The 27160-nt window shown below is 40.0% G+C and overlaps 1 long non-coding RNA gene across 2 annotated transcripts; it reads right to left on the minus strand.

Moving 5' to 3' along the window:
* Positions 1–1791: 1791 nt before the first annotated feature.
* Positions 1792–26278, minus strand: LOC122236725. Of its 2 annotated transcripts, none has more exons than XR_006214947.1 (3): positions 26171–26278; positions 23654–23884; positions 1792–1902 (listed from the first exon to the last, which is right to left on the minus strand). It is a non-coding gene; the product is annotated as an uncharacterized LOC122236725 (long non-coding RNA). The 2 variants fall into 2 exon arrangements; XR_006214946.1 differs by lacking the exon at positions 1792–1902 and adding an exon at positions 12123–12260.
* Between the last annotated feature and the right edge of the window lie 882 nt (positions 26279–27160).

The following is a 27160-nucleotide window of genomic DNA, read 5'->3' on the forward strand; positions in this document are numbered from 1 at the left end:
CTCAATTTTGGGCAAAGCATCTATTAATTCGATGCCTTGGTATCATGTTAACCAACTAAATGAACGATATTTTGACATTTTAACTAAAATGGTTCGGTTGCATGTTTGGTTTTGGCATTGTGAAAACATAGCAAAGGGACGGGACATGAAAGTCTACTTAGAAGAAGGGAGTGATCTTGAAATTGGCTTCTGGCCCAGAACTAATTACTCCCAAGATACACCTGTTAATAAAATTGGGCTTGATTTCCTTAGTCACCTCTTGTTATGATTATAAATTCATCATCTTCCTGGCAGGGGCTGAGTTGGATCTGTTAAGTTTTCTCTGGCTTTAATAGTCAATGACTATTGACTTCTCTGCAATTCCAGGCAAACCAACTGATAAGTATAAAAATCAAAATGTAAGCAGGTTTAAATGACCCCAGGACACAACAGATAATTTTAGATTTGTGTGAAGAAGGTAAGATAATTTTTTAAGGTACTTGTAGCGCTAAGAGTTGATGTGTAAGAATGATATCAATATATACACTTACAGACATACAAAGATATTAACACATACAACACATTTTGTGTATGTATATATAATAGATTATATATATGTATATGTATACATATATATATACACATACCTTAAGCATTTATTTATTAATATAAAAATTTCCGTGAAAGAATCAGGTTACTTCCTTATTTATTTAACCTAACCATTACTAAAGTAACCTAACATTTCATAAACTCTAGAGAGCAACCATCTATAATTCTGTCACTGAGATACTACCAATTTATCATTTTAGGGGTATTTCCTATTAATTTTTTCAAAATCTCCAATGGAGAATCATGTGTTAATAGAAAAAAAAGTCTATAAATACTTTTTTCTACCCGTTAGCAATTTTGCAAAAATTGAGAAGTAGCAGTGGAATGATTTGACTTAAAACGTATGTCATGAAACACACTAAAAGTTCCCTTTGGTAGCGTTTGAGGGTGAAGGTGGGCATCTCAGAAGATTTATGGTTATTCTCCAGAACAGTTGATACTGAGGCCAAGAACAAGTGATCTGACTGCCAATTGGGAGAGTCAGCACAGAGTCGTCGGATATACCATCACCAAGCAGAAAACAGTGTCTTCGGACAGGGGCCCCGAATAAAAGTCCTGACTGAAGGTGGCAACTCTTGGACCCAAGCAGCTTCTGGATTGGGCAGCTCATGCAACAATTCACAAGGAGCAGAGGTTTATTTAGTCAGTGGCTGTCAAGGCTTCTCCCGAGAGCCTAAGGGCTACACAGGGGGCTGCTTAGTTGTAGAATCATTGGATTAGTTAAAATATGACCAACAGTCTATATTTTCATTCTTATTGGTTCCCTGTCCCCTCTCATCACTGAATTGCCCCAATGGCACTCTTAATACTAGTTATTTATAAAATAAAGAGTCCTAAATATTTGGGAATAGACTTGGCATTAGTTTCTCCAGCCCCTGCCCCCACCCCTCTATTCTTGGTCCCAAAGTAGCCAATTTGGACAATGGGGGGCACTTGTTCCTAGGATAGAAGTTAAATGGCTTGTCCATGACTTCCCTTGCTTAGATTATGTCTGAACCCCATTTTGCCCATTGTTAGGCTTAAAATTTTTGTGGGGAGTCTGCATCCATCTTGGGCTGGTAGCATCATAGGAATAAACAAGATATCTTTTTGTATATTAGGATTCCTCAGAGAAACAGAATATATGTAATATGTATATACATATACACACACACAGGGGAGAAAGATATTTATTATAAAGTATTGACTCAGGGGGTGATGGGGGCTGAAGTGCCATCTGCAAGCTGAAGACCCAGGAAAACCAGTGGTAGTGCTCAAAGGAAGGTGTGAGAGCCAGAGAACCAATGGTGTAGATTTCAGTCCGGGTCTGAAGACCTGCGAACCCAGAATGCCAAGAGCAGGAGATCAATGTCCCAGCTCAACAGTCAGGAAAACTTCTTGTACGTTCCTGTTCTATTTAGGCCTTCACTGGATTGGATGATCTTGACCCACATTGGGTCTTTTTTGCAAGATTATTTTTCTTACTAATTTAATTTCTTTGGTGTTTACAGGATTGTTCAGGGTTTCTATTTCTTTTTGAGCCAGTGTTTTTAGTTGAAACCCTTTCTGTGAATTTGTCTATTTCATCTCAATTGTCATACTTAGGGTATAAAATTATAATATCCTTTTACGATCCTCTGTAATGTCCGAAGGCTCTGTAGTAATATGAGTCCCAGTTGTGTTTCATCTCCTTTTCTCTTGTTTTTGAGTCAGCCTCATCAAAGATTTAACAGTTTTATTAGGCTTTTTCAAAAGGCCAATGTTTGGTGAGTTTCATTGCTCCTTTCTGTTGAATATTTGTTTTTTATTTTTATTCATCTTGGCTCCCAACTTTATTATCTACTTTCCTTCAGTCTAATGGGTTTATTCCTCTATTATTTTCCAAGTTTTGAGTTGAACATTTAGCTTATTAATTTGCAGCCTTTCTTCATTTCTAACACATGTATTTCAAGACTACAAATTTCTCTAAGTGATGCTTAACACAGCACTCTCAACCTTTCCGGTGTTTTGTTGTTGCTACTATTGTTGTTACTGTGTTAAAATACATTTCTTGTTTTAAGAAAAACAAAAATTATTGTATTTTGTTTTGTTTTCGTTTGTACTGGCCGAAGTCAGTCAAGTAATCCATTTATGTCTACATCAAGAATTCCTGATATATTGGGTCAAATCTGCCATCTAGTTTTGTGTTTTCTAGTTGTCTAACGTCTTCCATGCTTTTTTCTTCTCCTTTCCTTACTTCTTTTGGCCTATTTTCTTTTTAGCATTTTCTATTTTTCTTCTACTTATTTGCAATTATATATCCTGCTTTTATTCTTTATTTTCAGTTTGCAAATTGAAATGTAGGTTAATTTATTATGTCTAATATTAATTAATTCTTTCATCCTCATCTTGAACAATACAAAGATCTTTTGAAAATTCTACCATTATTTACCTCCTTTAATCTTCTGTCAATATTTTAATTATACACTTTTTAAATTCCAAAAAACATTGATTTAAAAAAAGTTTATAGTCATTTAGAATTACCCACATATTTCCCACGTCCTTTGCTTTTTATCCCTTTATATTTTAGGTCTTAGATCTAAGATTTTCTTCTACCTAAATTATATGCTTTAGAACTTCCTTTAAGGTAGTGTTGATGGTGAATGCTCTCAGTTTTATTTTACTGAAATATCTTTATTTCATCTTAGTCTTAAAAGATATTTTAACCAGTATAGCATTCTAGCTTGATAGTTTTTTTATTTTTATTTGAGAGAGAGTGAGGAACTAGCAGGCTAGGGGCAGAGAGAAGAGTGAGACACAGAATCCAAAGCAGGCTCCAGGCCCTGAGCTGTCAGCACAGAGCCCAACTCAGGACTCCAACTCACGAACTGTGTGATCATGACCTGAGCTGGAGTCAGATGCTTAACCAACTGAGCCACGCAGGCACCCCTGTTTTTTTAAATGTACATTGTAGATATCATTCCATGGATTTAGAGATACTGTTATTTATGTTGAGAAGTCAGCTGTCAGTCGACTGTAGCTTAAGGATACTCTATTCTTTGTCTGATCTCTCTGATTTTCTGCAGTCTTTGCATAATTTGTCTAGGTGTGGATTTCATCTTCTGTATCTTGCTTGAGATTCATTGAGTTCATGGCGTCTGTGGACTGGTGCTTTTTATCATGTCTGAGAAACTCAACTATCATATCTTTGGATAATCATTTTGCCCCATTTCTTCTATCCTCTTCTCTTGGGACTATGATTACACATACGTTACATATTCCTGCTCTGTCCCACATTGCTAATGCTCTTCTTTGTAACTTCCATTCTTCCTTCTCTGTCTCCAGTTTGGATATTTCTATTGACTTGTTCACTTTTGTATTGATCCTGTCTTCACGAAGTCTAATCTGCTATTGGGTGATGCTTCTGTCCCATTCAATTGTTTTTCTCCTTCTTGGATTCTAGTTCATATATATTAAACGTTTTCACTCCGTGGTCTATGATTCTCACTCTTTCTCCCCCTCCTCCTCCTCCTTCTTTTTCTTTTACCCCTAGTTTTGTTTACAACTTTGTGCTGTACTGTGTATAATTTATTATAATTTATCTTCTATTTTAGTAATTCTCCATTTTGGTGTTTCCTTTTTTAAATTTTTTTAATGTTTATTTATTTTTTTAGAGAGAGAGAGAAACAGAGTGTGAGCGGGGGAGGGACAGAGACAGAGGGAGACACAGAATCTGAAGCAGGCTCCAAGGCTCTGAGCTGTCAGCACAGAGCCCAACTCGGGGCTCGAACCCAGAAACTGTCAAGACCATGACCTGAGCCGAAGCTGGGCGCTTAACAGACTGAGCCACCCAGGCACCCCTCCATTCTGGTGTTTCTAATTTGATGTTAAAGGCATAAATTGTTTCTAATTAGGTTAATTTCTTCTCAATTTCTAGAACTTACATCTGGTTATTTTTCAAATGTACAATGTGACATTCTTATAGTTTTCTGTTTCTGCAGGTATCTTTAAGCTTATCTAGTATTTCTTTTACATAGCCTAGTTGTTTTACAGTCTGAGTCTAGTTTTTGAAGGTATTTTGTGTAGTTTTATTCTGCTGATTTTGCTCGCGAAGATTAATTTTCTTGGGTATCTGGTTACCTTTGTCTGTGTATTACATTGCACATGAAAAATTATTTGTAGGAATTACTCGAGGCATATAGTACAGGTGCTTCCCTCCAGAAAGAATTTACTTTTACTTCTCCAAAGTGCCTGGGGTCACTTGAATTCCATTACCTCTTTAAACCAAATTCCGGAGTTTACATTACCTGTATAACCAAAGGATTTGAAACCATTAGGAAATTCCCTGTGGGTTTTGCCATTTTGATTTGCCCTCACCCTTGAATGTATGGATTTTTGGAGTCTCAGCAGCTTTTTGGGAGGGATGGTGGAGGGAATTGGCTGCAGAGAGTTTTCTATATCAGGCCCCATCTTGTACAGACTCTGGGATTTCTTTGCAATCTCCTCTTATTTAGAATCCCGTAAGCAGTAAGATTGGTGTATTGAGAGTACCAAATCCTCAAGGCAAGAAAGACTTCCATGCTTCCTTAACTTTTAGGGTACTCATTTATCTATTATTTATTTAGAACTTTTAATAATATACTTTAAAAATCCACCCAATGTTTTAACTCCTTTCAGCAGCTAATACAAGTATCAGAAAGCTGTATGAAACATTCTTTTTTTCTTATGGTGTTGAATGAGACTTGGATATATTTTGGGATAAAATTTAAATATTCAAGAACTTTTAAGATCGAGCAAAAGACTGAAAACACATTTTTTGTTCTTCCTGGATCACTCGATATTCTACCCCTGGTTAGAACCTCTTCTGCATTTTCCACCAACCCCTCCACTCCTCACTCTGTATACACAGATGGTACAAATATACTTATTCTTTGTCACTGTTCTTCTGCAGGGAAAGATATGAAGAGCACTGTCCTGTTTTTGTTTATATTATATCTCTAGGAGCTATCCTCTTTGCTTTTTATATTTTCCTTATAGTCATTACTTGTGGGTTTTGTTTTGTTGTTTTTTTGCTCTAGGAGGAGTTCTCAAGCTGTTTATCTCATTTCTTGATTTACTATTCATTCTGTTCTTTGGGGCCTCCACTGTGTTTGTCATTTTGAGTACAACAGTTTCCCTCTGAAAGTAATCTTCACTGCTCTCAATTTTTTTCCTTTTTCATTTATATAATATCTTAGGGAATCATATTGAGAATATAAATTAGACTTGAAAAACAGTTTTCTCCTGGATTTTGCTTGGTGCATAATCTGTTTCATCACAGAATGTTTCCTCTGATAACTCAGATGCATGCACTTCTTGTGAACTACAGGATTTCCCCCCCATATAATGTGTTTTTTGCTTTCATATCCTTTCAGATGCTTATGTTCATCCATTATGTGGAACTCAAATAAGTTGTCTTGAAAATTTATATATTGAATATATATTTATATATTCACATCTTTTTATCCTTAAAGAGGATGGGAAAAATCTATCTATCTATCACCTATCTATAATTTATCTATTATCTATCTATCTATCTAATATCTGTTATCTATCTATTTATCTATTATCTATCTATTGTCTATCTATCTATTATCTATCTATCTGTCTGTCTATTTATCTATCTATCTATGTCTTTGTCTGTCTGTCTCTTCTTGCCTGTATAGAGTTTCACCTGCCTATTAAGAGAGTTGTTCAGGAGATAACTCTCTGCATAGTGGGGAGTTTCTTGCCTGTGTTTGCCACCACACTGCTTTCATTAGGAGCCGCTGCAGCTGAATGAGCACTTAATCCATCCTCGGGTTCTCTGGGGTTATGAAAACCAGTTTTCTTCCCCCAAGCTACAAGCCAGTATTCACTCACACCAGACACTTCTGGTAATATCTCACTAGGCCCATTGCTGAAGAATATTTTGCCTGCACACCTCACCCATTTCTCTGTCTAGGACTGCCCTTCTCCTCTGGGAGATCCAACATAATCTCTCCTGTGTGTTTAGGTTTTCCCAAAAAAGCAGGAAGAGCTGAGGGCTTTTGTTTTTGACTTAAAAAATCCTCTAGACAAGAAAATATTGAGGGCTTTGCCCTGTGCCTGCAAATGGAGAATTTAAATACACAAGGAGCAAAATACAACTTAATAGCTCTAGAAAGGCATCTCGCTGGAAGGTTTCTGGTTACCAAAATACAGCAAGTAGAGGTCATGTTTCCATGTTGCTTGAAAGAGAAAAAGAAGAAAAGAAATATAAAGAAAGTAAGTCACTTATTCCTTTCCTTCGGGAAGCTCTTTGACCTATATTGGTCCTGGTGACTTTTATTTTGCCTCTTATTAAAAATCAAAGCAAATGAACACGTAGTTATTCTTCAACTACATATGCTAAGAATGATGAATACTTTCACCAAATATGTCAAGTTTATCTGTCACCGTGATGACAGTAGCTTGATGTCATCAGCAACTCAAAGTGGTCAGGTGGTCAAGAATATGAGTTTTGCTTACTGCACAGGTGTCTTAAGTTATAATAGAAAAATAAAATCAGATGACTGTATTGAAAATCAGGATCATTTCTATATTTTTGGACATTTCAATGGTATTTGGGGAAGATTCAAAGTGCAATAGCGAGCCAGATTTCTAATGTGGCTGTGCTTTCCCCACTGAAAGATGTAGGAGGCGTGAGATCATCGTGAACAATACTTGACAATATCAACAGGAGGCCAACATGCTCCTTGAGTATTAGGTTGGAACTCTCAAGTGCATATCAAAGCATCGTGTACGACCTTGTATTGAAGTTAAAGAGAAATCTTCCTAAAGAATTGTTTGACCATTTGTATAGTTTAAGATGCTCTGGTAGAAGCACAGGAGGAAATAGATGCTCTCATCTTAATACCACGGCCAAAACTGATGCTACCCACCCGTGAGATAGAAGAGAAAAAAGTTAAGCTAACTCAAAACCAAGTACATCTCTTCATCTTTGGCACAGCATCTTAGACAGCTTTATTAAGTAAGTTGGACAAACCGATGCGATGGCAGGCCCCTAGATTATTTTCAAGTGGTAACATGCCACTGTGGCTTCTCATGTCTAGGTGAAAAGCAGAAGCAGCTCAGTCTGCCACACGGGGAATTGGCAATTGCTAATTCAGCGTTGTAGACCTGACAGTTTTTGACTACTCAGAGCAACTGCTGGTACCCAATGCATGAAGAAGAGGACGCGTGTATCTGAACCACAGGCTCCCCAATCCAAGCATCAGACCATTAAAGGCGTGAATACTCGTTGACATTTCTAGAACCATTGTATCACCAACTTCATGATAACACTTACCGGAGCAATATGAGAGTTTCAGTGAATAACGGTAATACCTGCCGTTGACCGAATGCTTCAGAAGCCCTGCACGTTGTAGCACTTCACATATTTTTTTTCCTCATTCGAACCTTCTAAACCTCATGACCCATTTTACAGAGGGAACTGAGGCTTCAAAAGGTTAAGGAATTTACCTTCAGTCATATAGCGAGCACATATCAAAACAGGGATTTGAACCCAACTTGTCTGATTCTAAAGCTTGTGACCTTTTCCATTAAGCCATGTTGCCTCATGTACAGACAATCTATGTAAGGATCTGTTTTGCTCTAGGATCCAGTTGGCCCTTGGAACAACATGGGGGTTAAGGGTGCTGATCACCATGCGGTTGAAAATCTATGTAGACATTTTGGCCGTCCCGAGACTTAACCACTCCTTAGCGCTACTATTGACCAGAAACCTTACCGATAACATAAGCAGTTGATGAACACAATTTTGTGTGTCATATGTATTATATCCTGTATTCTTATATCCTGTATTCTTACACTAAAGTAAGCTAGAGAAGAGAAAATGTTGTTAATAAAATCATAGGGAAGAGAAAACATTTACAGCACTGTCTGGTATTTATCCCAAAACTTCATGTACAAGCAGACCTGCATACCTGCGTTCAAGCCTGTGTTGTTCAAAGTCACCTTTATTTGCATTTAGGTTTTTGATTTCCTCACCTGGAAGTGGATGCTTAAAAGGAGTAAAGAAGTCTGTGCTTGAGGATTTTTCACACACTGTCATAATCTATCGTACCTCCCCTTAAGTAAAGATGAGTCACCTCCACACTATGTAAGGAAAATATCGAGCATGTTTTGGTGTAAAGCATGCAATGAACCTGTAATAATTTTGAACATGTAAGAATTGATGCATGCTTTGAGTTTTAAGTGTTGACAGAGTTATCTTTTGAGCAAGATAACTGATTCAATAATATTTACCTACCAACAACTGTAACTGCCTCAGGAGAAAATAAATCGATGAGAGATACTCCCTGACTCCAATACAACGGCCATGGAGAAGAGAAACTGTCTGGGATCCGGTGGTGTGTTAGAAACATTTTTGCACCGTCTCGTGAGACTTGACTAGTAAACTTCCAGGAATTTCCTGAGCGACGTGGGAAAGGTAGCTATTATTAAAAATTAAGTTACAAATCCTTGCAGTTAAATCGCATTGAAAGCAAAGGTGATGAATACTCAGCGTCACTTCCTAATTGTTTTGTTATAGTTCGGTATTCTCTCTGGTTTTACAGTTAGCCCCATTGTGTCTGTACGGTGAAAGTATTACATGATGCTCAGCTACTGCACGTTTCTTCCTGACTCTGCATTCAGTGATACCACACGAGTAGTCTGAAGTTGACTACAATGGAAGTCTGTCCACCAAACAAATTGGCAAACCCAACACATCGAGGCTTGACTTAGTGTCTTATTGATTGCCTAGACGAGATTTGGCAAACTACAGCCAGCGACCCAAATTCAGCCGAAGGTCTGTTTCTGGAAAGTTTTATTGGAAAACAGCCATGCCCATTTATTTCTGTGTTGCCTATAGTTGCCTTTGTATAATGGCAGAATTGAGTAGTCAGTGAGAGTGACCATCTGCCCCACAAATCCTAAAATATTTACTAACTGGCCCTTTACAGAAAGTGTCTCCAAGCCCCTGATCTAGACATAGGAAACTGATGGGGAAGATATTTGATAATACAGTTTAAACATCAAAGGGCATCATATGTATGGACCTTACGCTGTGGCTAGCATGAAAACTTGTAAAATTCCTCCAGGATTCAAAAACAATTATCCAATTCAGCAAAAGCATTGCTCATGTAATGGACAAATGAGTCAAGTTCCCATATGTATGTGTCGTGGTGAGGTGGAAGTTTCATTTTGGTGAATATAATTTGAGGTTGAAAAATAGTTTAACGGTAGACAATATATCAGATTTAATGGCAATAAATGTATTAAGAAAAGAATCAGCAGACTGGAATGCAATTTTATCAAATCGTGATTGAATTGCAATAGTAGATTGCCTGTGGATACAAGAGTTTGGGCAAAATTGCTGAAAACGTTCTGTGAGAATCAATTGACTACATAAAATTTATACTAAAAAGTATTGTACATTTTATTACTTGTAAATTATGTGCTACATATTCTTAATATCATTAAAAGTAGCAATAGACTTATGCACTTGTATATATGCATATGATTTTTCTCAAAGAACCAATCGTTAAACATTTACCAACACACTACCAAACAGTGTATCCCAGCTCTTTGCCTTGGGGATGTTAGGAGACCCAACCTGTCGCCAATTATTTCCCCTCTAGACCAGACCAGGCAAATCAAAATGGAATAGTAGGCAGGACTAAACTAAACAGTAATGAAATTGGACAGGGAAGTAGACAGGTTTTGCTCTCCAAAGAGCCATAAGCATCACAGCCTTCACGGTTACATCCAACTGAAGGAGACTTGGTATGATCGCCTTGAGACCAAGGTTAGGAAACTTGGGAGTCAGGTGGTTGTGACCTGTGTTGATTAGGAAATGAAAAAAAAAAAATGCTGTGACAGATGACTCCAGAAGCTGAGCAATTCACAGAGCTTTATTTTTTGCTCATCTCACGGTTGAGTGTGGTTTAAGGATTGGAAGTATTGGCTGTGCTCAAACAGAGACCCAGGCTCCTTCCATTGAGTGCCTCCGCCATCTCCTGGGTCCTCATGGGGTGTCTAGTATCTGGTTGGCCCTCAAGGAGGGCACGCGCTGGTTTCAGCGGGTGGCTTTAGGGACTAGGTCTCTACAGGGCATGCGACTTTTCTAGTCTGCGTCTCTTCAAGCCAGAATTCAGTTGGCAAGGGAGACTGGGAAAAGGTGGCATCCTCATATGCCCAGGAGGAAATGAAACGGTAATTTGTGAACACATGGTGTGGCCACTGCCACTATTTCACTCTTTTCCTTCTTTGCCTGGCAAGTCCTAGTGTGCACAGGACACCTCACCTTTTACAGTGGGTGCCAATGAGGATACTTGATTTTGTTGAACTACATGATAAACTTGACGTAACTTGGATGGGGCGCCTGGGTGGCTCCGTCGGTTGAGCATAAGACTTCAGCTCAGGTCATGATCTCATGGTTCATGGATTCGAGCCCCGCGTCAGACTCCCTGCTGACAGCTCAGAGCTTGGGGCCTACTTTGGATTCTGTGTCTCCCTTTCTCTCTGCCCCTTCCCTGCTCATTCTCTCTCTTTCTCTCTCAAAAATAAACATTAAAAAAAAAATGAAATAACTTGGATAAACTAGTTGCCAGTCATCCATTACAAACATGCAAGCCTTTACATGGTCTCCAGGTTTTCCAGTAGAGGCATGTTGTTGGAAGACTTTGGGAGGGAAAACTGTGAAGTAAAAAGGATTCTCCAGTTCTGGTAGGATTTCTTTCTAGTTTAATTTTACTACACAATTACTCAAAGTACTTGGTCAATTAATGCATATGTGTTTAGGTCAGTGCCTGCCTTTATGTTACTGTAATCTCTTGTTGTTGTTGTTGTTGTTTTTCTTCACAACTTTATATGAGGGAGAGTGAGGGATAAAGAGAAGTGTTAGCCCAAGTATATAAAGTGTAGAGAACACTAAGATGTCCAAGATAGACACCCTAAAGGTTATGATTGCATTGTTATGATGGCAAATTGCAAAGGACAAATGTTCAACAGCGGGAACTCGAGGCGATGTGCTTGCCTCTGCATATTCTGTGTCTCCGTGTGTTTGTGGGCGTTTGTGTGACTTGTGGAACTCTATTTCTGGAGCCCGATTCTCTGGGCAGCACAATAGGCATGTGCTCCTGGAACAATGTCAAGCAAACCGGCCACCTTCCCCTTCCCAACGTGGGTGCCAGTAGTGACATATATGTGAGGCAGGTGCTTCTACATGCCTCTTCCCATCTGCTTGCTCGGCTTTGTGAACAGAACGGGGATGCTGAGAGGCATGAAAAAGCCAGAGCCACTGCTGTCAGTTGGCCCAAGGACACCTGCCCTCATGGTGTTTGGCACAACCCGGGTCATCTATGCTTTGATGACAGCCGCAGTCCAGACCTGTCCACTCTAGGAGCTGCACATGCACTAAAAAGCTCGTTTTCCTAGGTTTCTCTCCTTAGAAAAGCAAAGAGGCCATGAAAAGATAGAGACACTTGGGAACCCAGAAGCCAGAGTGTAAGAAATATCTAGCATACAAGGAGGGTCCACTTCAGTGCCTTATTCCTCAGCCATGGAAAGGCGCCCACCTGTGGAGGCTGAGTTCTTCTAGGTGTCTCCTAGTGTGAACCTGCCATCTGTCGTGCAGAGTATTCCGGGAGAGACCTTCCTATTCCTGTAACCTGCAGAGGAACGACAGATGAATGTGGGGGAAGGGAAGACACATGGCCCCTCTCAGAGTGGGCTTGCATGACTTCAAGTAGAGCAGAGCTCACCGCACGTGAGCTTTGGAAAGAAATGTATTCAATGTCGACGGTTGCATCTTCCCAACTGTGTCTGCTTCCCATCTACCTTTTTCCCTGACATCTTTTTTTGATAAAAGGAGAGAATCCTGTTCCAAAAAAAGAAAAAGAAAAGAAAAAAAAAATGGAAGTTGGGGTGGGAGAGAACTGGACTACAAAAGAGCAGCAGAGAGAATTTTAGGGGTATGAGAACTGTTCTGTGTCCTGACTCTGGAGATGGCTACTTGACTCCATGCATTTATCAAAACTCACAGAACGCTATGCCAAAAAAGAGACATCTTTTTTATATTTATAAAGTATTAAGTAAATTGATAAAAAGTTTCAGACACGTCGCTAATCCTTGTGGCTCCCTTTATGAAAAGCATAATAACATAAAATGAAAGGATCAGAAAACGCTTATTTAAATCGACTGAATTGTCCATCCAATATGGCAGCCCCTAGTCACATGTGGCTATAGAGCATTTGAAATGAATAATAAAATTGAGATGTGCTATCAGTATAAAATATACTCCAGGGGCACCTGGGTGGCTCAGTCGGGAGCGCCGACTTCGGCTCAGGTCATGATCGCATGGTTGGTGGGTTCGGGCCCCGTGTCGGGCTCTGTGCTGACAGCTCAGAGCCTGGAGCCTGCTGCAGATTCTGTGTCTCCCTCTTGCTCTGCCCCTACCCCGCTCATGCTCTGTTTCTCTCTGTCTCAAAGATGAATAAACATTAAAAAAAATTTTTTTAAATAAAATAAAATATACTCCATATCCCAAAGTTTTCATACAGAAAAAGAAAGTAAATAGCTCATAAATAACTATTATATATTGATTACATGTTGAAGTGGTAATATGTATTATTAAATAAAATGTACTATTAAAATTAATTTCATCAGTTTATTTTTACTTTTTAAAATAGAACTAGAAAATTTACAATTACATTCATAACACAAGTGTCTGTTGAGCAATGCTGGCTGCCACTGTGTACAAGGTGTAGGTAGGTATATCATGGAACTAGAAATTTGTTTGAAAACTCCCTCCCTCATTTCACATTCATCACCCAAGGTTTTGTTCTTAGCCACCAGCTCTTTCTTCTCTGTTTCATTTCTTATTGGAACCGAGCCTTAAAGCATAATCTTTATTTAAATGACTCCTAAATTGAATCTCCAATCCAGCATCTGTCTAAACCAGCAGATCCCCAGCCAGGGACAGTGTCACTCCCAGGGGACATCTGGCAATGTCTGGATGCATTTTTAGTTGTCACAACTTGGGGAGTGAGGATACTGTGGGTGGCTAGTGGGTAGGGGCCAGACACGGTACTAAACGTCCTACAGTACAACAAGACAGCCTCCCAACTATACAGTCCAAAATATTAATAATGCTGAAGTTTTGAAACACTGATAAACATTTGTCAGCCTGCTTATTGATATGGCACCGATAACCTACCATGTATAATTCACTATGTTAACCATATTATATAACTAATACTATATATATATATATATATATATATATTTATTTATTTATTTATTTATATATACTAAATAGCACGTAAAGTAGTTGTATATAGTATATATAGTAGTATATAATGGTATATAATATATTAGTATAGTATATGTACTATATAATAAATATAATATAATTAATATAATCTAATATGTTACAATATAATATATAACTAAGTAATCTCTACACCCAATGTGGGGCTTGAATTTACAACCCCGAGATTAAGAGTTGCGTGCTCTACGGACTGAGCCAGCCAGGCACCCCAATATGCTAAATATTTTGAGGAAGATAAAGTCCTTTATCTACAAAAATCTGCCAATATGGTCCCATATCTACAAAGATAAAATAGATATGTATCCCACATTCACCATAGAGATAAAACATGTATTTGAAACAGAATAGGTAATCAAAAGTGTCATAATAGGATAATGTAAGAAGAGACAGTGAAAAGTAATATGCAAAAGTATGGATGATTTCTCACTTATTTCTTTGTTTCCAAAAGCCGATGTGATCTTTCTGCTTGGATATCAACACAGCTAAAACTTAACTCATCAACTTTCCTTATAACAAACCATTTTCTAAGTATATATTATATTTTATTCTCCTAGGTTAGAAAATTGGGAGATACCTTTGACCATCTCTCCTGGCTTCTCCATCTCTTGTCAAGATTTGTAAAAACTTTCTTTAATTTAGTCAACATAAATAATTTTGCTTCCTTTTCTTCTTTTTCAATTGTGGGTAGACAATGTTAAGGAGCATTAAAAAATATAAATATAAAACAGAGTCCCAATATATAATCTAGTGGAGAAGGTGTGTGATCTCTTGAAATGCCAAAAAAATGAATTAATTAATTGATTAATTAATTAATTAAAGGCTACCATACAGGAAGAACTTAAGTGGCAAATAAATAGTAGAAATAAATGTTTAGAAATTCTGAGGAAAATAAGATAAATATAAAAATGCAGAACCTGTGAGCAATTCGCTTGTTATTCTGTTCTAGCCTCATAACTCTGTTACTGAAATAGTTTCCTCCGCCTTCTGTTCCAAGCCCCTAGATGTCATTTTTGCTTTAATTTTCCTGAAACATTTCTTTTATCATGATATTTCTCTTGCTCCAAAGTCTGTAATGACTTTTTCTTCCCTAAGATATTACATACCATCCCCCAACCTTCAAAGGCATTCTATGATGTGACCCAACTCCACCTTTATTTCTCATGATCCCCCAACATGCTAGTGCCACACCAGCCAGGTGGGCCCATTCATATGCCCCTGCCTCCGTGTTTTTGTGGGACTGTCCTCCTCTGTTCTTTTGCTGATACCAATGCAAGCCATCTTTCCAGGCCCATCCAGTGTCCTTGAAGCTTTCCTCACGACACTAAGGCACACTGTTTCCCTTCTTCGAATTAATTTGCACTCATAATAAACACTACTCAACACTGAATATTCTTATTCTCTGGAAGTTGCATCCATAATCAACACCATCCAACACTAAATGTTCTCATTCTGTGGGAAGAAGGAAGCCGGGTTGCAGTGTCCTTTCAATATCTGAATTCAACTAAAACAGTCCCTAGGAGCTATTCGGTGCCTATGTGCTGCTCAAAGAATCATTGATATTGTGCCTTTGGAGAAATATTACTATGATTCTTCTATGACAAAAAAAAGGTATGTAACTGACCTCTGTAAGCAAACAGATCAAATATTCCTTCCACATGAATGTTGCATTCCAATGTAATTAACTTGACAACTACACACATATTCCATTTTTCAAACTTTGCTAGTACTCCTTTTTAAGTTTCTTGGAGAGCCTGTGACACATTCTTTTAATATATTCAAAGGTTATAAATCTTAATTCTGTGAAGGTGATCTTGACTTTCTAAACTGGCATTTAGAACCATGACAGGGGATTCAGATGGGGGAAGCTGGGTGGTATCATAAGCGATCTCAAAAAAGAGGTAGGAGTGGAATCACGAGACTCACCTTTCCTATCGACGTAAACTGTTTCTGAAAGTAGTTTTAAATAAATGCTGAGTGCTGACTGTCGGAGGGAAGAATCCCGTCCTGCCCAAGCGAGCCTCACCTACATCATTGTCTAAGCCAAGATTTGTGGGGATCTTTGTCCACCCTGCTGGCTGCTTTGTGCTTCATTCTAACTTTCCTTCACCAATAAAGCACACATTCAGGCCAGAAAAACGTATGACTTATACCCCCCGGGAAACCCTGCTAATTCCAGGGTGGCTATGATTATTGACTGACTGTATGGGGAGGAATTGACTGCTAGGTGCAGCCCTGTTCAGGTTTTTATTGGCAAGTTTTAGGATGCAGTGACCGTCGGCAAAGCGAAAAGATGGGCATCAAGACTTTAGAGGTGAAAGTTCTATTGCAGAAGTGGAACTACCTTTGCTGGGGAGAATGAGACTGTGTGTGTGTGTGTGTGTGTGTGTGTGTGTGGTGTTGACTAGTCGAACAGGAAGACTCTGAGCTAGGCCTCCCAGACAAATTGCATATGATGTCAAGTACGAACATACAGACTTTAGCACTGTACATGTTCAGTCCCCATTTGTCAAGCTCCCCACACAGTTGGCTGCTTTGGCGTATAATAATAAATTGGATTGTATGTACTGCTGGCATCCAGTCTTTTTTGAGCATTGCCCAAACTAATGATCTGGTACATGGGTCTCCAGCGGAGGGGAACAGGTGCTTTTGTTGTGTCGACATTCTTATCACACATCATTTCTTTTAATCCTCCCAGTGACTTTCTGAGGCAAATACAGTTGTCCCCATTTCCACAAAAGGGGGACGTAATCTTGGAGACTTTTCAGGATTTTGACCGAGGTCAGGCATATAGTGAGTTTCCGAATGGAATGAAGGATGTAAGGGGCCACACCAGGCCCCCAAGCCTTCTAGGAGATTCTAAATCGAAATGTGTGAGCTTCCTGAAAAAGATCTGCTGATGTACTCTTAGCAGGGTTATAGATTTCTGCTGAGTCATTTTCAGAATGATGACCTTCTGCTTTGACGGCCTGCCAGGATTCAAAAGTTCTTTGAATTAGGGACTCCTTTCATCCTGTTGAACGGTATCAATCCCTGCCTAGTGATCCATCCTTGTTTCCTAAGCTCTAAATGAGAGAGAACAATGCAGTCACATTTTGATATTCTGTAGCTTTTCTCTGCTTAGTCATGCCACTAAGCACCTTTTTTTGTGTGAGAGGCAACATATAAGCTATTTGCTGAGTGCACGAAAATAGGCTTATTTCCCTCTCCTCAATTTATAAAGCATTTTCGCATGCAACATCTAATTTTATTTTGCCTTGGCCAAGGAGACAGTGCTGAGGCCAAACATTTCCACAGCGGTGGTTAATCAAGGTTCCTTCTTTTAAATCGTTGTTACTTATCTTTGCACTAAAGGACAAGCAGGAAAGAGAAATGTCTTTAATAACTTAGTGATAGGGCAGGCAAGGAAGTATAAGCATGCCGTCCTAAACCAGGCCTTCTCAAGCTGCTTCGGATCACCCAAAGGTGCTTGCTAGATATTCTAGGCTCCCATCTGAAACCTACTAATCTCAGTCTCTGAAGCCCTAGAAATCTGCATTATTTTAAAAAGCTATCCTGCGAATCTTTTATATATTTTTAATATGAAATTTATTGTCAAATTGGTTTCCATACAACACCCAGTGCTCATCCCAAAATGTGTCCTCCTCAATACCCATCTCCCACCCTCCCCTCCCTCCCACTCCCATCAACCCTCAGTTTGTTCTCAGTTTTTAAGAGTCTCTTATGCTTTGGCTCCCTCCCTCTCTAACCTCTTTTTTTTCCCTTCCCCTCCCCCATGGTCTTCTGTTAAGTTTCTCAAGATCCACATAAGAGTGAAACCATATGGTATCTGTCTTTCTCTGTATGTAATATTTTTTATTGTTATGATTGCCCAGCCAGAGGTCTTAAGATGCAGGTTGCTGTACAAAACAATGCCTTACTGTCCTTCTGGTGCTAATTTCCACAATCTGTAATATTCACCTCACTGAAACCCACAGGCTGGACCTGGGTCTGGCCAGACCTCCTGAAAGAGTTAATTAAAATAAAAGAATTGATTCTTAGGCTACTTGGAGTGCAACCCTCTTTCTGAAGCTGCTGTGGTCTCTGATCAGTTCACTTACAGCCTGAGAACTAACACTGGCAATGATTTGGGGTTATTTTTAATTGGAATTTTTTCATTCATTATCCAAAATTAACACAACTAGATTGCTTCAGAAAATGGAAACGTTTAGACTTTGAGGGGAAAAAGTGACATCTTTAATCACTGGGGCATTGCTACACACTCCAGTTTTGCATTAGGTTTCATCAGGGAAATAAAATGAAACACTTAGCTTCATGACGCCGGGAAAGTCGGTGCGACCAACTTCGGTTGCCAAACTAAGCCAGCAGGTGAAGTGGTGTAGGGCAAAACAAAATGTTCTCCAATAGGGTGTTCTTTTAGGCAAAGAGAGATTTTTGACTTGTGAGAAACATAAATAGCCTTGACCCATTTGGTTAACCACGACAACAACAAAATGGCTGTTGTCTGGGATGGGGCAGTGAGACTGATGTTGCGTTGGCTAAGACTTGAGTGTTCAAAACGCGGAGAAAGGCATGCCTGCCCGCATGCTTTATCTTCACCGTAAATCGACACCTGGGATTCTCCACCTCTGCGCTCCTGACATTTGGGGCTGGACCATTCTTTGCTGTGAGGAGCTGTTCTGGGCATTGTAAGGTGACTGGCAGCATCCGGGCCTCCACCCACAGATGGATGCAGCTAGGTCCCCAGATGCCATGGCCAGAATTGTCTCCAGACATCCCCACATATCCCCTGAGGAGCAAAATCACTGGCAGAACCACTGACCGACAGGTACTAGTTTCTTTAATTGTAACTTCTGCAACCATAAAAAAAAAAAATTACATTGAAGGAATTCCTTAATATGCTTAAAAAGTAACTCAAAATAAATGTATTTAAATATCTGAAAAACACTCCAAAGCTATACCAAGGTCAAAGGTGGCGGAGAAGGGCGAAACATCCCGATTTTGTATACAACGAAACAATGTTCCTGTTTTGTATGCAGTGAAATCTGTTCCCCTCCGCTGGAGGCCCATGTACCAGATCATTCATTTGGGCAATGCTGAAAAAAGACTGGATGCCCAGTAGTACATCCAATCCAATACAATGAAACAGCCTTCGTTATGGGGTAACGTGGATCGATATCAATGGTAAATGAAGACTCAAACTATTAAGATTGGACAGAAGATGAGTTTAGGCAGCCTAGAGTTCCTGCTACCGAAGCCATGGGACAAACTTTGGTATGCAACATAGACTCTGATATAAGCAGGCCACTGGGAAGGGCAGTCAGAAGAACACACATCCTCCCCATTTTCAGCCACGAGAGACTCTTAAATACAGAGATCAAACTGAGGGCTGTGAGGGGGAGGCGGGGATGGGTTAAATGAGTGATGGGCATTAAGGAGGGCACTTTTCAGGATGAGCACTGGCTGTCACATGTAAGTGATGAATCACTGGGTTCTACTCCCGAAGCCAAGACTACACCATATGTTAACTAACTTGAATTTAAATAAAATTTAAAAAGTTATTAAATAATTTTTAAAACTTAAAAAAGGGGGAAGAAATCATTATTTAAAAAAATGTTCTCTTGTAATTCAAATGTAGGAATATCAGAAAACGTTTTGGGTCATCTTGAACTTAACCACTCAGTACATCCATGTTTCTGCCAGGAGCTACCTTCCTGTTCATTCTTACCCTGTTCCCCAGATCAGTGAAACAAGGGGACTTCAAACATGCCATGTGTCACTCCCTCTAGGTGAAGGAGGTAAAGGAGCCTGAAAACTGACACTTCTCTAGGTCTCAAGTCCAGGCGGTGGCCAAGAAAAACACTTCAGGGAGGTTAAGATCCTGGTGGACTCCAGGACGAGGGGCCCTGAGGAATGAAAACGTATAAGAACCAAGGCCTCCCACGGTCAAACCTCTTGAGGCATATTCTTTGAAACATTCATTTATTATTAGGTAGGTAATAAATGCCCATTTTAGAACCGCCAAGGATTTAAAAACAAAAAAAAGTTAAAAGATGATCGAATTATCTTGCTTTTCTCTATAGTGTTACCACCCATGTGGTATACATTCTTTAGGTTTGCTAATTTTTAACTTTTATATAAGTAGAATCAACTAGATATAATTTTTTTACAATTTGGTGTTTTCAACCCACATGAAGTTTTAAGATTCATTTACATTGACGCTTGTAACTGTAATTTGTTTGCACTGTTGTTTAATATTCTACCATAAGAATATATCAGCTTTATTCATTCTACTGATGATTTTGGTTGGTTGTTTTGTATTACCTATTACAGGTAAGGCATCTATGACTGTTTTTATGTGTCCCTTGTTGACAGTGTTCACGAGTTGTTCTTACCTCTCATATGTGAGGGTGAAAATCCTGGATTTGGGGGATGTACGTTTCTAAATGTCTAGATAATGCCAGACTGTTTTCCAGATTATTTGTCCCATTAAGCTCTTGCCCACTCACTGTCCTCACCATAGCTTAGAATTGATGGATGTTTTTGTTTTACCAATCTGATCAAGAAAAAGTGGTTCATTGTGGTTTTAATTTACATTGCTGTAATTATTTAAAAGCTTAAAATCTTTTCATATTTTAATTGGAAATTTATGTTTGTCCTTTGGTCATTTTTTTGTCCATTTTATGTTTCATTTTTGTGTTTTTCTTATTGATTCATATGTGGGTTTTGGGGTTTTTTTTGGTATATTCTGCATACAAATTCTTTCTCCAGTTTCATAAATTGTGTGTGTGTGTGTGTGTGTGTGTGTGTGTGTGTGTATGCCAGTTAGTAATTTTTCTTTTTACTGTGTGGTTTTTTGATAAATAATAGCTCTTAATCCTAACGTAGTCAAGTAACCATATTCTGTTTATGGTTTAAGCTTTTATTACTTGTTTTAAGATATTCTACTCTCTCCTGAGGTGTTAAACTACTATCCTATATTTTCTTCTAGAAGTTTTAAAGTTTTGTCCATTACTGATAGGTCCTTAAACCACCTTAAACTGATTTCTGTGAATGGTATAAGATAAGCAACCAATTCCATTTTTTCCATACGGATACCCAGTTGGCCACTGTCATTTATTGAAATGTTTATTTTTTTTCTACATTGTTCAATCTTCAAAAGGACGGCCCTCCTTCAGACAGTCAGATTGCAAAAGCCATCCCATTTGGGTGAACCAATTAGCAAATATACTTTCCTCTAAGCATTCCTATTAGAAAAAGGTGTCCCATCCTCCCAGAAGAGGGAACTTTGACAGGCACATGACCTGTTCTGCTTGATGGTAATCCAGCATCATCAATTTCCTTTCTCAGTATTTTTCTTTACTATTTTCACCCGTGGATTTTTCTGTATATTCTAGGATTATTTTTGATAAATTGCAAAGAACACTCTTACATTTTAGCATTAGATTTTGGTAAGTTTTCAAATCTTTACAAAATTAAGTCTTCCCACCCAAAAATAGAGTATGTTTCTCCATTTATTTAAGTCATACTGTCATAGGTACATGGAGGTCTTATATATTTCTGATGTAACATTATTTCTACATATGTTATGGGCTTTTTTTGATATTATGAAGGGTCTTATTTCTTATGTCAAATTATTTGTGACAGATGAAAAAAATAAACACATTTTTATACATGTGCTTAATATCCATTCATTTTACTGTCTCTCCATGATTTATTTTGGATGATTTGTATATCCTGCAAGTAATTGCAATTTTCTCCTCTCTTTCTATGATTATTTGAGTGTCACAAATTAATGTCTTTGCCGTATCTTCCAGAACACTGCTACTTAATCATGATACCGGTGTGCTCATTACTCGCAGACCTGATTTTAGTAGTTATAGGCCTAGTTTGTACTGTTACATACGCCTGTTGTTTCGGGGTGAATATTTTTTGTATTTTTGAGAAACTTCCTTCCATTTCTCTATTTTATAATTTTTATTTATTTATTTTTTTGGTCATCTCTACACCCAATGTGGGGCTTGAACTCATGATCCTGAGATCAAGAGTCACACACTCTACTGACAGGGCCAGCCAGGCACCCCCTCTTTTGTATTTTTCTAAGAAAGAATGGTTGTTGAACTTATTGAATGCCTTTTCAGTATTTACTATTTTTTATCTGACATTAATGCAGCGGGCTATATTGTTAGCTTTTCTCACCTTAAACTATGATGACATTTTTGGTTGTAGTGAATTATTAGTTTACTACATTTTCAGTTTTAATTTTCTAGATTTTTGTGGGACTTTTGTAGGAGCTTTTGAGCTATTTGTTAATTGAAGACAATAGTTATATTTGTGAGAGAGAGATAGGAGGGAGGGAAGGATGGAGAATGAGACAGATGTGTCTGGAGTCTTTAATAGATTATTCTGGCTTCATAAAATAAATTGGGTAGTCTTCTATATTTTCTATCTTTAAGACAAGTCTATGGAAAAATAGGAATTGCATAATTAAGGATTTGAAAGAATTGACCTAAAAATATCTGGGCCCCAAAACTGTGTTGGGAGATAATGCTTGGATAACATTTTTAAGAGCTTTGGGGCAATTGAACTGTTTAGGACTTCTCCACATTGTGATAAAAGTTTTTTGAGGTCACAGAGATCTAAGAATGCATTTCAGAAAGCAAAAAAGGGAGCAATGTAGCCCTGTCCATGTGCCTTGTCTCTCCTGAGGCGTGTTTCCAGCTCAGAGAACAGACATTCTTCTGTCCCCTTGGTCCAGCCTGGGTGAGGACCCGGAGTCTCGGTTGGGAGGAAAGTGACAGATGGGAACCCAGCTACCAGTATCCACACAAAGCCTCCTTATTAAACTAAGTGGCAGTGGAGAGGTGGGCCTCACCTGTGCAACCCCGAACAATGAGGATGGACTTTACGTGGACGTGGCCCTGCTCCCCTGAGCTAGGGTGTCATGGATAATGCAGATTCCAGTTGCTGCCCTTGCCAGAACTCCAGTCTTTATCCCCTTACTCTGCCTTCCTAAGCTTCTATCCTCCAGCATCACCTGGCAGTTCAGATTCCTGTAGCCTTCCCTGCACCACATTCAGCTGACTTTTCTAATTCTGTTAGCTTTTCACTTAGACGCTGCACTTCCCAATTCCCAAAGTCAGCCTTCACATCTGCGCTCGTGTGCCATGTGGCACTCTGTTTCCTGCCCTATGCTGCTTCAAATCAGCTTATTTCTCTGTGTCCCTCTCTAGATGGAAAGCTCCACGGTGGGAGGAACATGTCCACAGTGGCTCCTTATAACATCCTTGGTGCCTGGCGGAGTGCATAGCACAAGGTAGGAATTCGACAAGTATTTGTTGAATGAATGAACGGATGAAAATTGCATGAATGAGGTTGTTCTCCAGTTAAGAGCCGACTGAGCCTCAAGTCTTTGGGAAACACCAGCAGGTGGCATCTCAGAACCCAGAGGAGAAAACAACAGATTTCCATGTGATCAGTGTCACATGCGGACTTCTCTCAATCAAATCCCCTTCCCATCTGGGATGAATCAGCCCAAGGAGAAATCTTCTGTTTTCCTAACTGAAAAAACTGTTGAAATTATTTGCTGTAATGAGTAGGCTAAATCGGATCTTACTGTGGTGTGCCACAGATGTGTTACAAGTGTGACATCAGTCCCTTCAGTTCAGAGTGAGCAGGCCTAGGATAGCTGGACTCTGGCCCAGGCTGCTGGCCCCAAGCAGCCTTATCACTTACCCAGCGTGTCACCCAAGTGTTAGCGTGAGACATCCACCGTGGTTCGCCCAGGCTTGTGAGGGCTGATGGCCACCGTGTTGGCAGACTGGCCTGTATTATTATTATTTTCAGCCATTATTAATTCTTAGTGGGATGTGTCTTCAGGTGGGAAGTCAAAGGAAGCACCATGTTTTCAGGCTCTGCAGAACATCACAGCAGTCCTGTCCCCTTGGAGTCCTGGGATTTCTCCAGCTTATAAAAAAGAAGAAAAGGGGGGTGCGTGTTAGTAATAGCAGTGGAAGTAACAGTTGGATGGATAGAAATAGTACTAAGTAGTAGTCGTGCAGGTAGCAGTGATAATGATAGTAGTAATCGTATTTTCCAGGCGAAAAGTTGGACGGAATCAAATGTCATATCTGGTATTTTTCATCTGTGGGCTCCCAAGGGGTCACGGGGGGCGATAGATAGCTCGAAGCAATTAGCCACAAAGCAGGAATTTCCTTCACATCTTGTGCTTTATCTTTAAAACCCATGAAGATTTACTTGCTGCTTCGTAAAATGTCAATGTCATCTCTTCCTCCTCTCCTCCCCCCCACCCCCGCACCAAAAAATGTAAACCATGAGTTATAAATATGCTCCTGGAACATGGGCCAAGTTCATCCTACAGGTTCATCCTGGGACTTCAAGAACCCCCAACCCCACCCCCTCACTTCCAAGAACCCCTGGGGGGCTCCTCAGTCCTGTGCAGTTTCTTTACTGCTCCCGATGGGATGAAATAAAACACAAGCCACAGAAGTTCCATGTTAATAGGGAAAACAGTGGATGGGACCAAAAAATACCCAACCAACAAACAAAAGACCAGATTGAAACAGTTAATTTTTTTAAGGGAAAAACAGTAGGAGTTTTCTCTAAGCTGGGATGACAGAATTCGGGGGTTGCAGCTGGACCTCCCAGCATCTCCCCATAATTCCAGAACGGCTGGGAATCTTGTTCTAACAGCATTGCAGTCTGTCAGTGAGGGGTCCATCACTGTTTATCATACTCACATTCAATTACACTTGGCATGTGCTCTCAGTCTGGAAACTCTGCCAGATACCGTCTCCAACTGCAACTTGGCTGCCTCTAAAGAGGTTTGATCAGTGTTTGATCGGTATTTTATCATCAGTTCAGGGGTGAACATCATTTGGGCCTCCCTGGATATTGTGTGGTATCATGTTTTCTTGAGACCAGAGTTGCCCTCCAGGCGCCATGTTTGGAGGGAGAGCTCCGGGAAAGGCATTAATATATTTTTGGCACCAGACCTGACTTTCTTAAAAGCTGGGAATATAATAATCAGGCTGAACCCTAACTTTCTGGTGGCTGCCCCGATTCTGTGTTGACTAAGCTTTCCTAATGCCTTCCTGCCAGTGTATGAAAGGTACCATCCAGAGTCTGGGAAAAGATGCTTGGTGCATCTGTTTTTATTGGTTTGTTTTTGGTTTTGTTTTATTGCTTTAAAAAAAAAATGTTTCCAGAGAACTCTCTTTATTTGGACAAATAGCTCAGACTGTCATCCATAAAATGAGAGAATGGGATCATATAATCTCTAGGGTGCCTTCCAGTTTTCATGTTTTTGGATTTTGAAATTTTCTGTCAAGTTGTCTGAGAAGCAGAGATGCTTCCTGGCTCCGCTGTGGAAAAAGAGCCCCCTAAAATATTTTACAACCTGAAGATTCCAATGAACTAGAAGAATGTCATAAATCAATATCCAAACTAGACTGGACTGAAATGTCCACCCCCTTCATACCATTAAAGAATCCAACTGAAACTCCTAAGGATTATTGCAGACTGAAAGAAAGTATGCCTGAAGTAAATAGTGAACGGCAAAAAACAAAACAAAACAAAACATGGGGCAGGAGGAAACTTTTGGAGGTGATGGATACATTTGTGGCATTGACTGCGATGATGGCTTCACAGGTGTATACTAGCCTCCAAACACCTCAAGTTGTATACCTTAAATATCCGCAGCTTTTTGTATGTCAATCACTCAATGAAACCATTTTTACAAAACAAAAAAGGTAAATGGTCCCATTGGCTCATTTGGGCAGGACCCCGGGGACTCTCCCTGGAGAATTTATGAACGTTTCTCAAGGCCTCTGATGGGCATTAGGTGAACCTGTTCAGTTTGTAGTATTCCTTTCTCTGCAACATTATCTTGTACCATGGATCTTGGACAGGCAAGCCTGACTCTTTGGCACATTTCACCAGTGGTCAGATTTGAAAAGCTGCAAGACTAATTAGAAAACACACCTCTGATGGGGCGCCTGAGTGGCTTGGTCGGTTAAGCGTCCGACTTCCGCTCAGGTCATGATCTCACAGTCTGTGAGTTCGAGCCCCGCGTCGGGCTCTGTACTGACAGCTCAGAGCCTGGAGCCTGTTTCAGATTCTGTGTCTCCCTCTCTCTCTGCTCCTCCCCTGTTCATGCTCTGTCTCTCTCTGTCTCAAGAATAAATAAACATTAAAAATTAAAAAAAAAAAAAAAAGAAGAAGAAAACACACCTCTGAGCCTCTGACATAATTTGGAGGACGGGAGAAGCCAGGTAAGTTGTGGAGAATATGGTGGGGGACCTGGCATGCTTGGTGCTGCAGAGTAGGGGGTGCCAGCTGTCTCCCGGTAATTATGCTTGATGAGAAATGCATGGTCCCCTGGGGGAGATGACCCCATAATCCATTCCTAGGCGACAAGAGCGACCAGTAACAAAGGCTTGTATTCGGAATGTGAGAGCTGAGAGGGAACTCAGTTTACCTCAGCCAACCCCTTATTCCAAAAATGAAGAGCACCAAGACCCAACACGACCCGGTATTTGGTCCAGCTCACACAGCTAATTAATGGCACAGCTAGGTGTGGCAACTTGGTATTCTTAAGTCAAAGAGGCCCTGATTCAAAACCTGGCTGGGGCTCTCTGCAGTCAGTTTCCCTCAGTAATGTACCCAACTCTTCCCTGAGCCTCAGGTTCCTCATCTACAACAAAATAGGAGTGAGCCCCCTGCTGTTTGGGGGGTCCTGCGCAGACAACATTCAAGGACCTTTGCTCTGAGCCTGCTACGCTGCAAGAGCACTTGCTATTTTCTTGCCCTCCTGTTCTCTTCTTTTATCACCAGTTTTCACCGAAGCGCCATGAAGTCAGTGGTTTCCTTTTCTCAGACGTGCTCTGGCTGCAGTCTGGTGTTGCATAAGCTGCTGGATCAGGACACGGGTCCCCCGGGAGCTGGCGCGATGTGACCAGACACGCTGGCGCGGGGTGGGCGTTCCGTCCAGCAGAGGGCAGCAGAGCTCGCCCGGGCGCTCCTCCCGCGGCCTCGCCGGCGAACAGGGAGCCATTGTGTTCCCCTTCGGGAAAGGCCTCGGGAGCGGTCCTTGCCGCGTGTTCTTTTCAGCGGAGGCATTTTTCCTGTCTCGTTTCAGTGAGGACACAGTGTTTTGGCAACTGATATGTGGCCGGGTTTGGTTCGGTTTTGTCTGGTGGGGTGATCATTACATTTATTAGA

Source organism: Panthera tigris, chromosome A1 (assembly GCF_018350195.1).
Source record: "Panthera tigris isolate Pti1 chromosome A1, P.tigris_Pti1_mat1.1, whole genome shotgun sequence".
In the NCBI taxonomy this organism is placed as follows: Eukaryota; Metazoa; Chordata; class Mammalia; order Carnivora; family Felidae; genus Panthera; species Panthera tigris.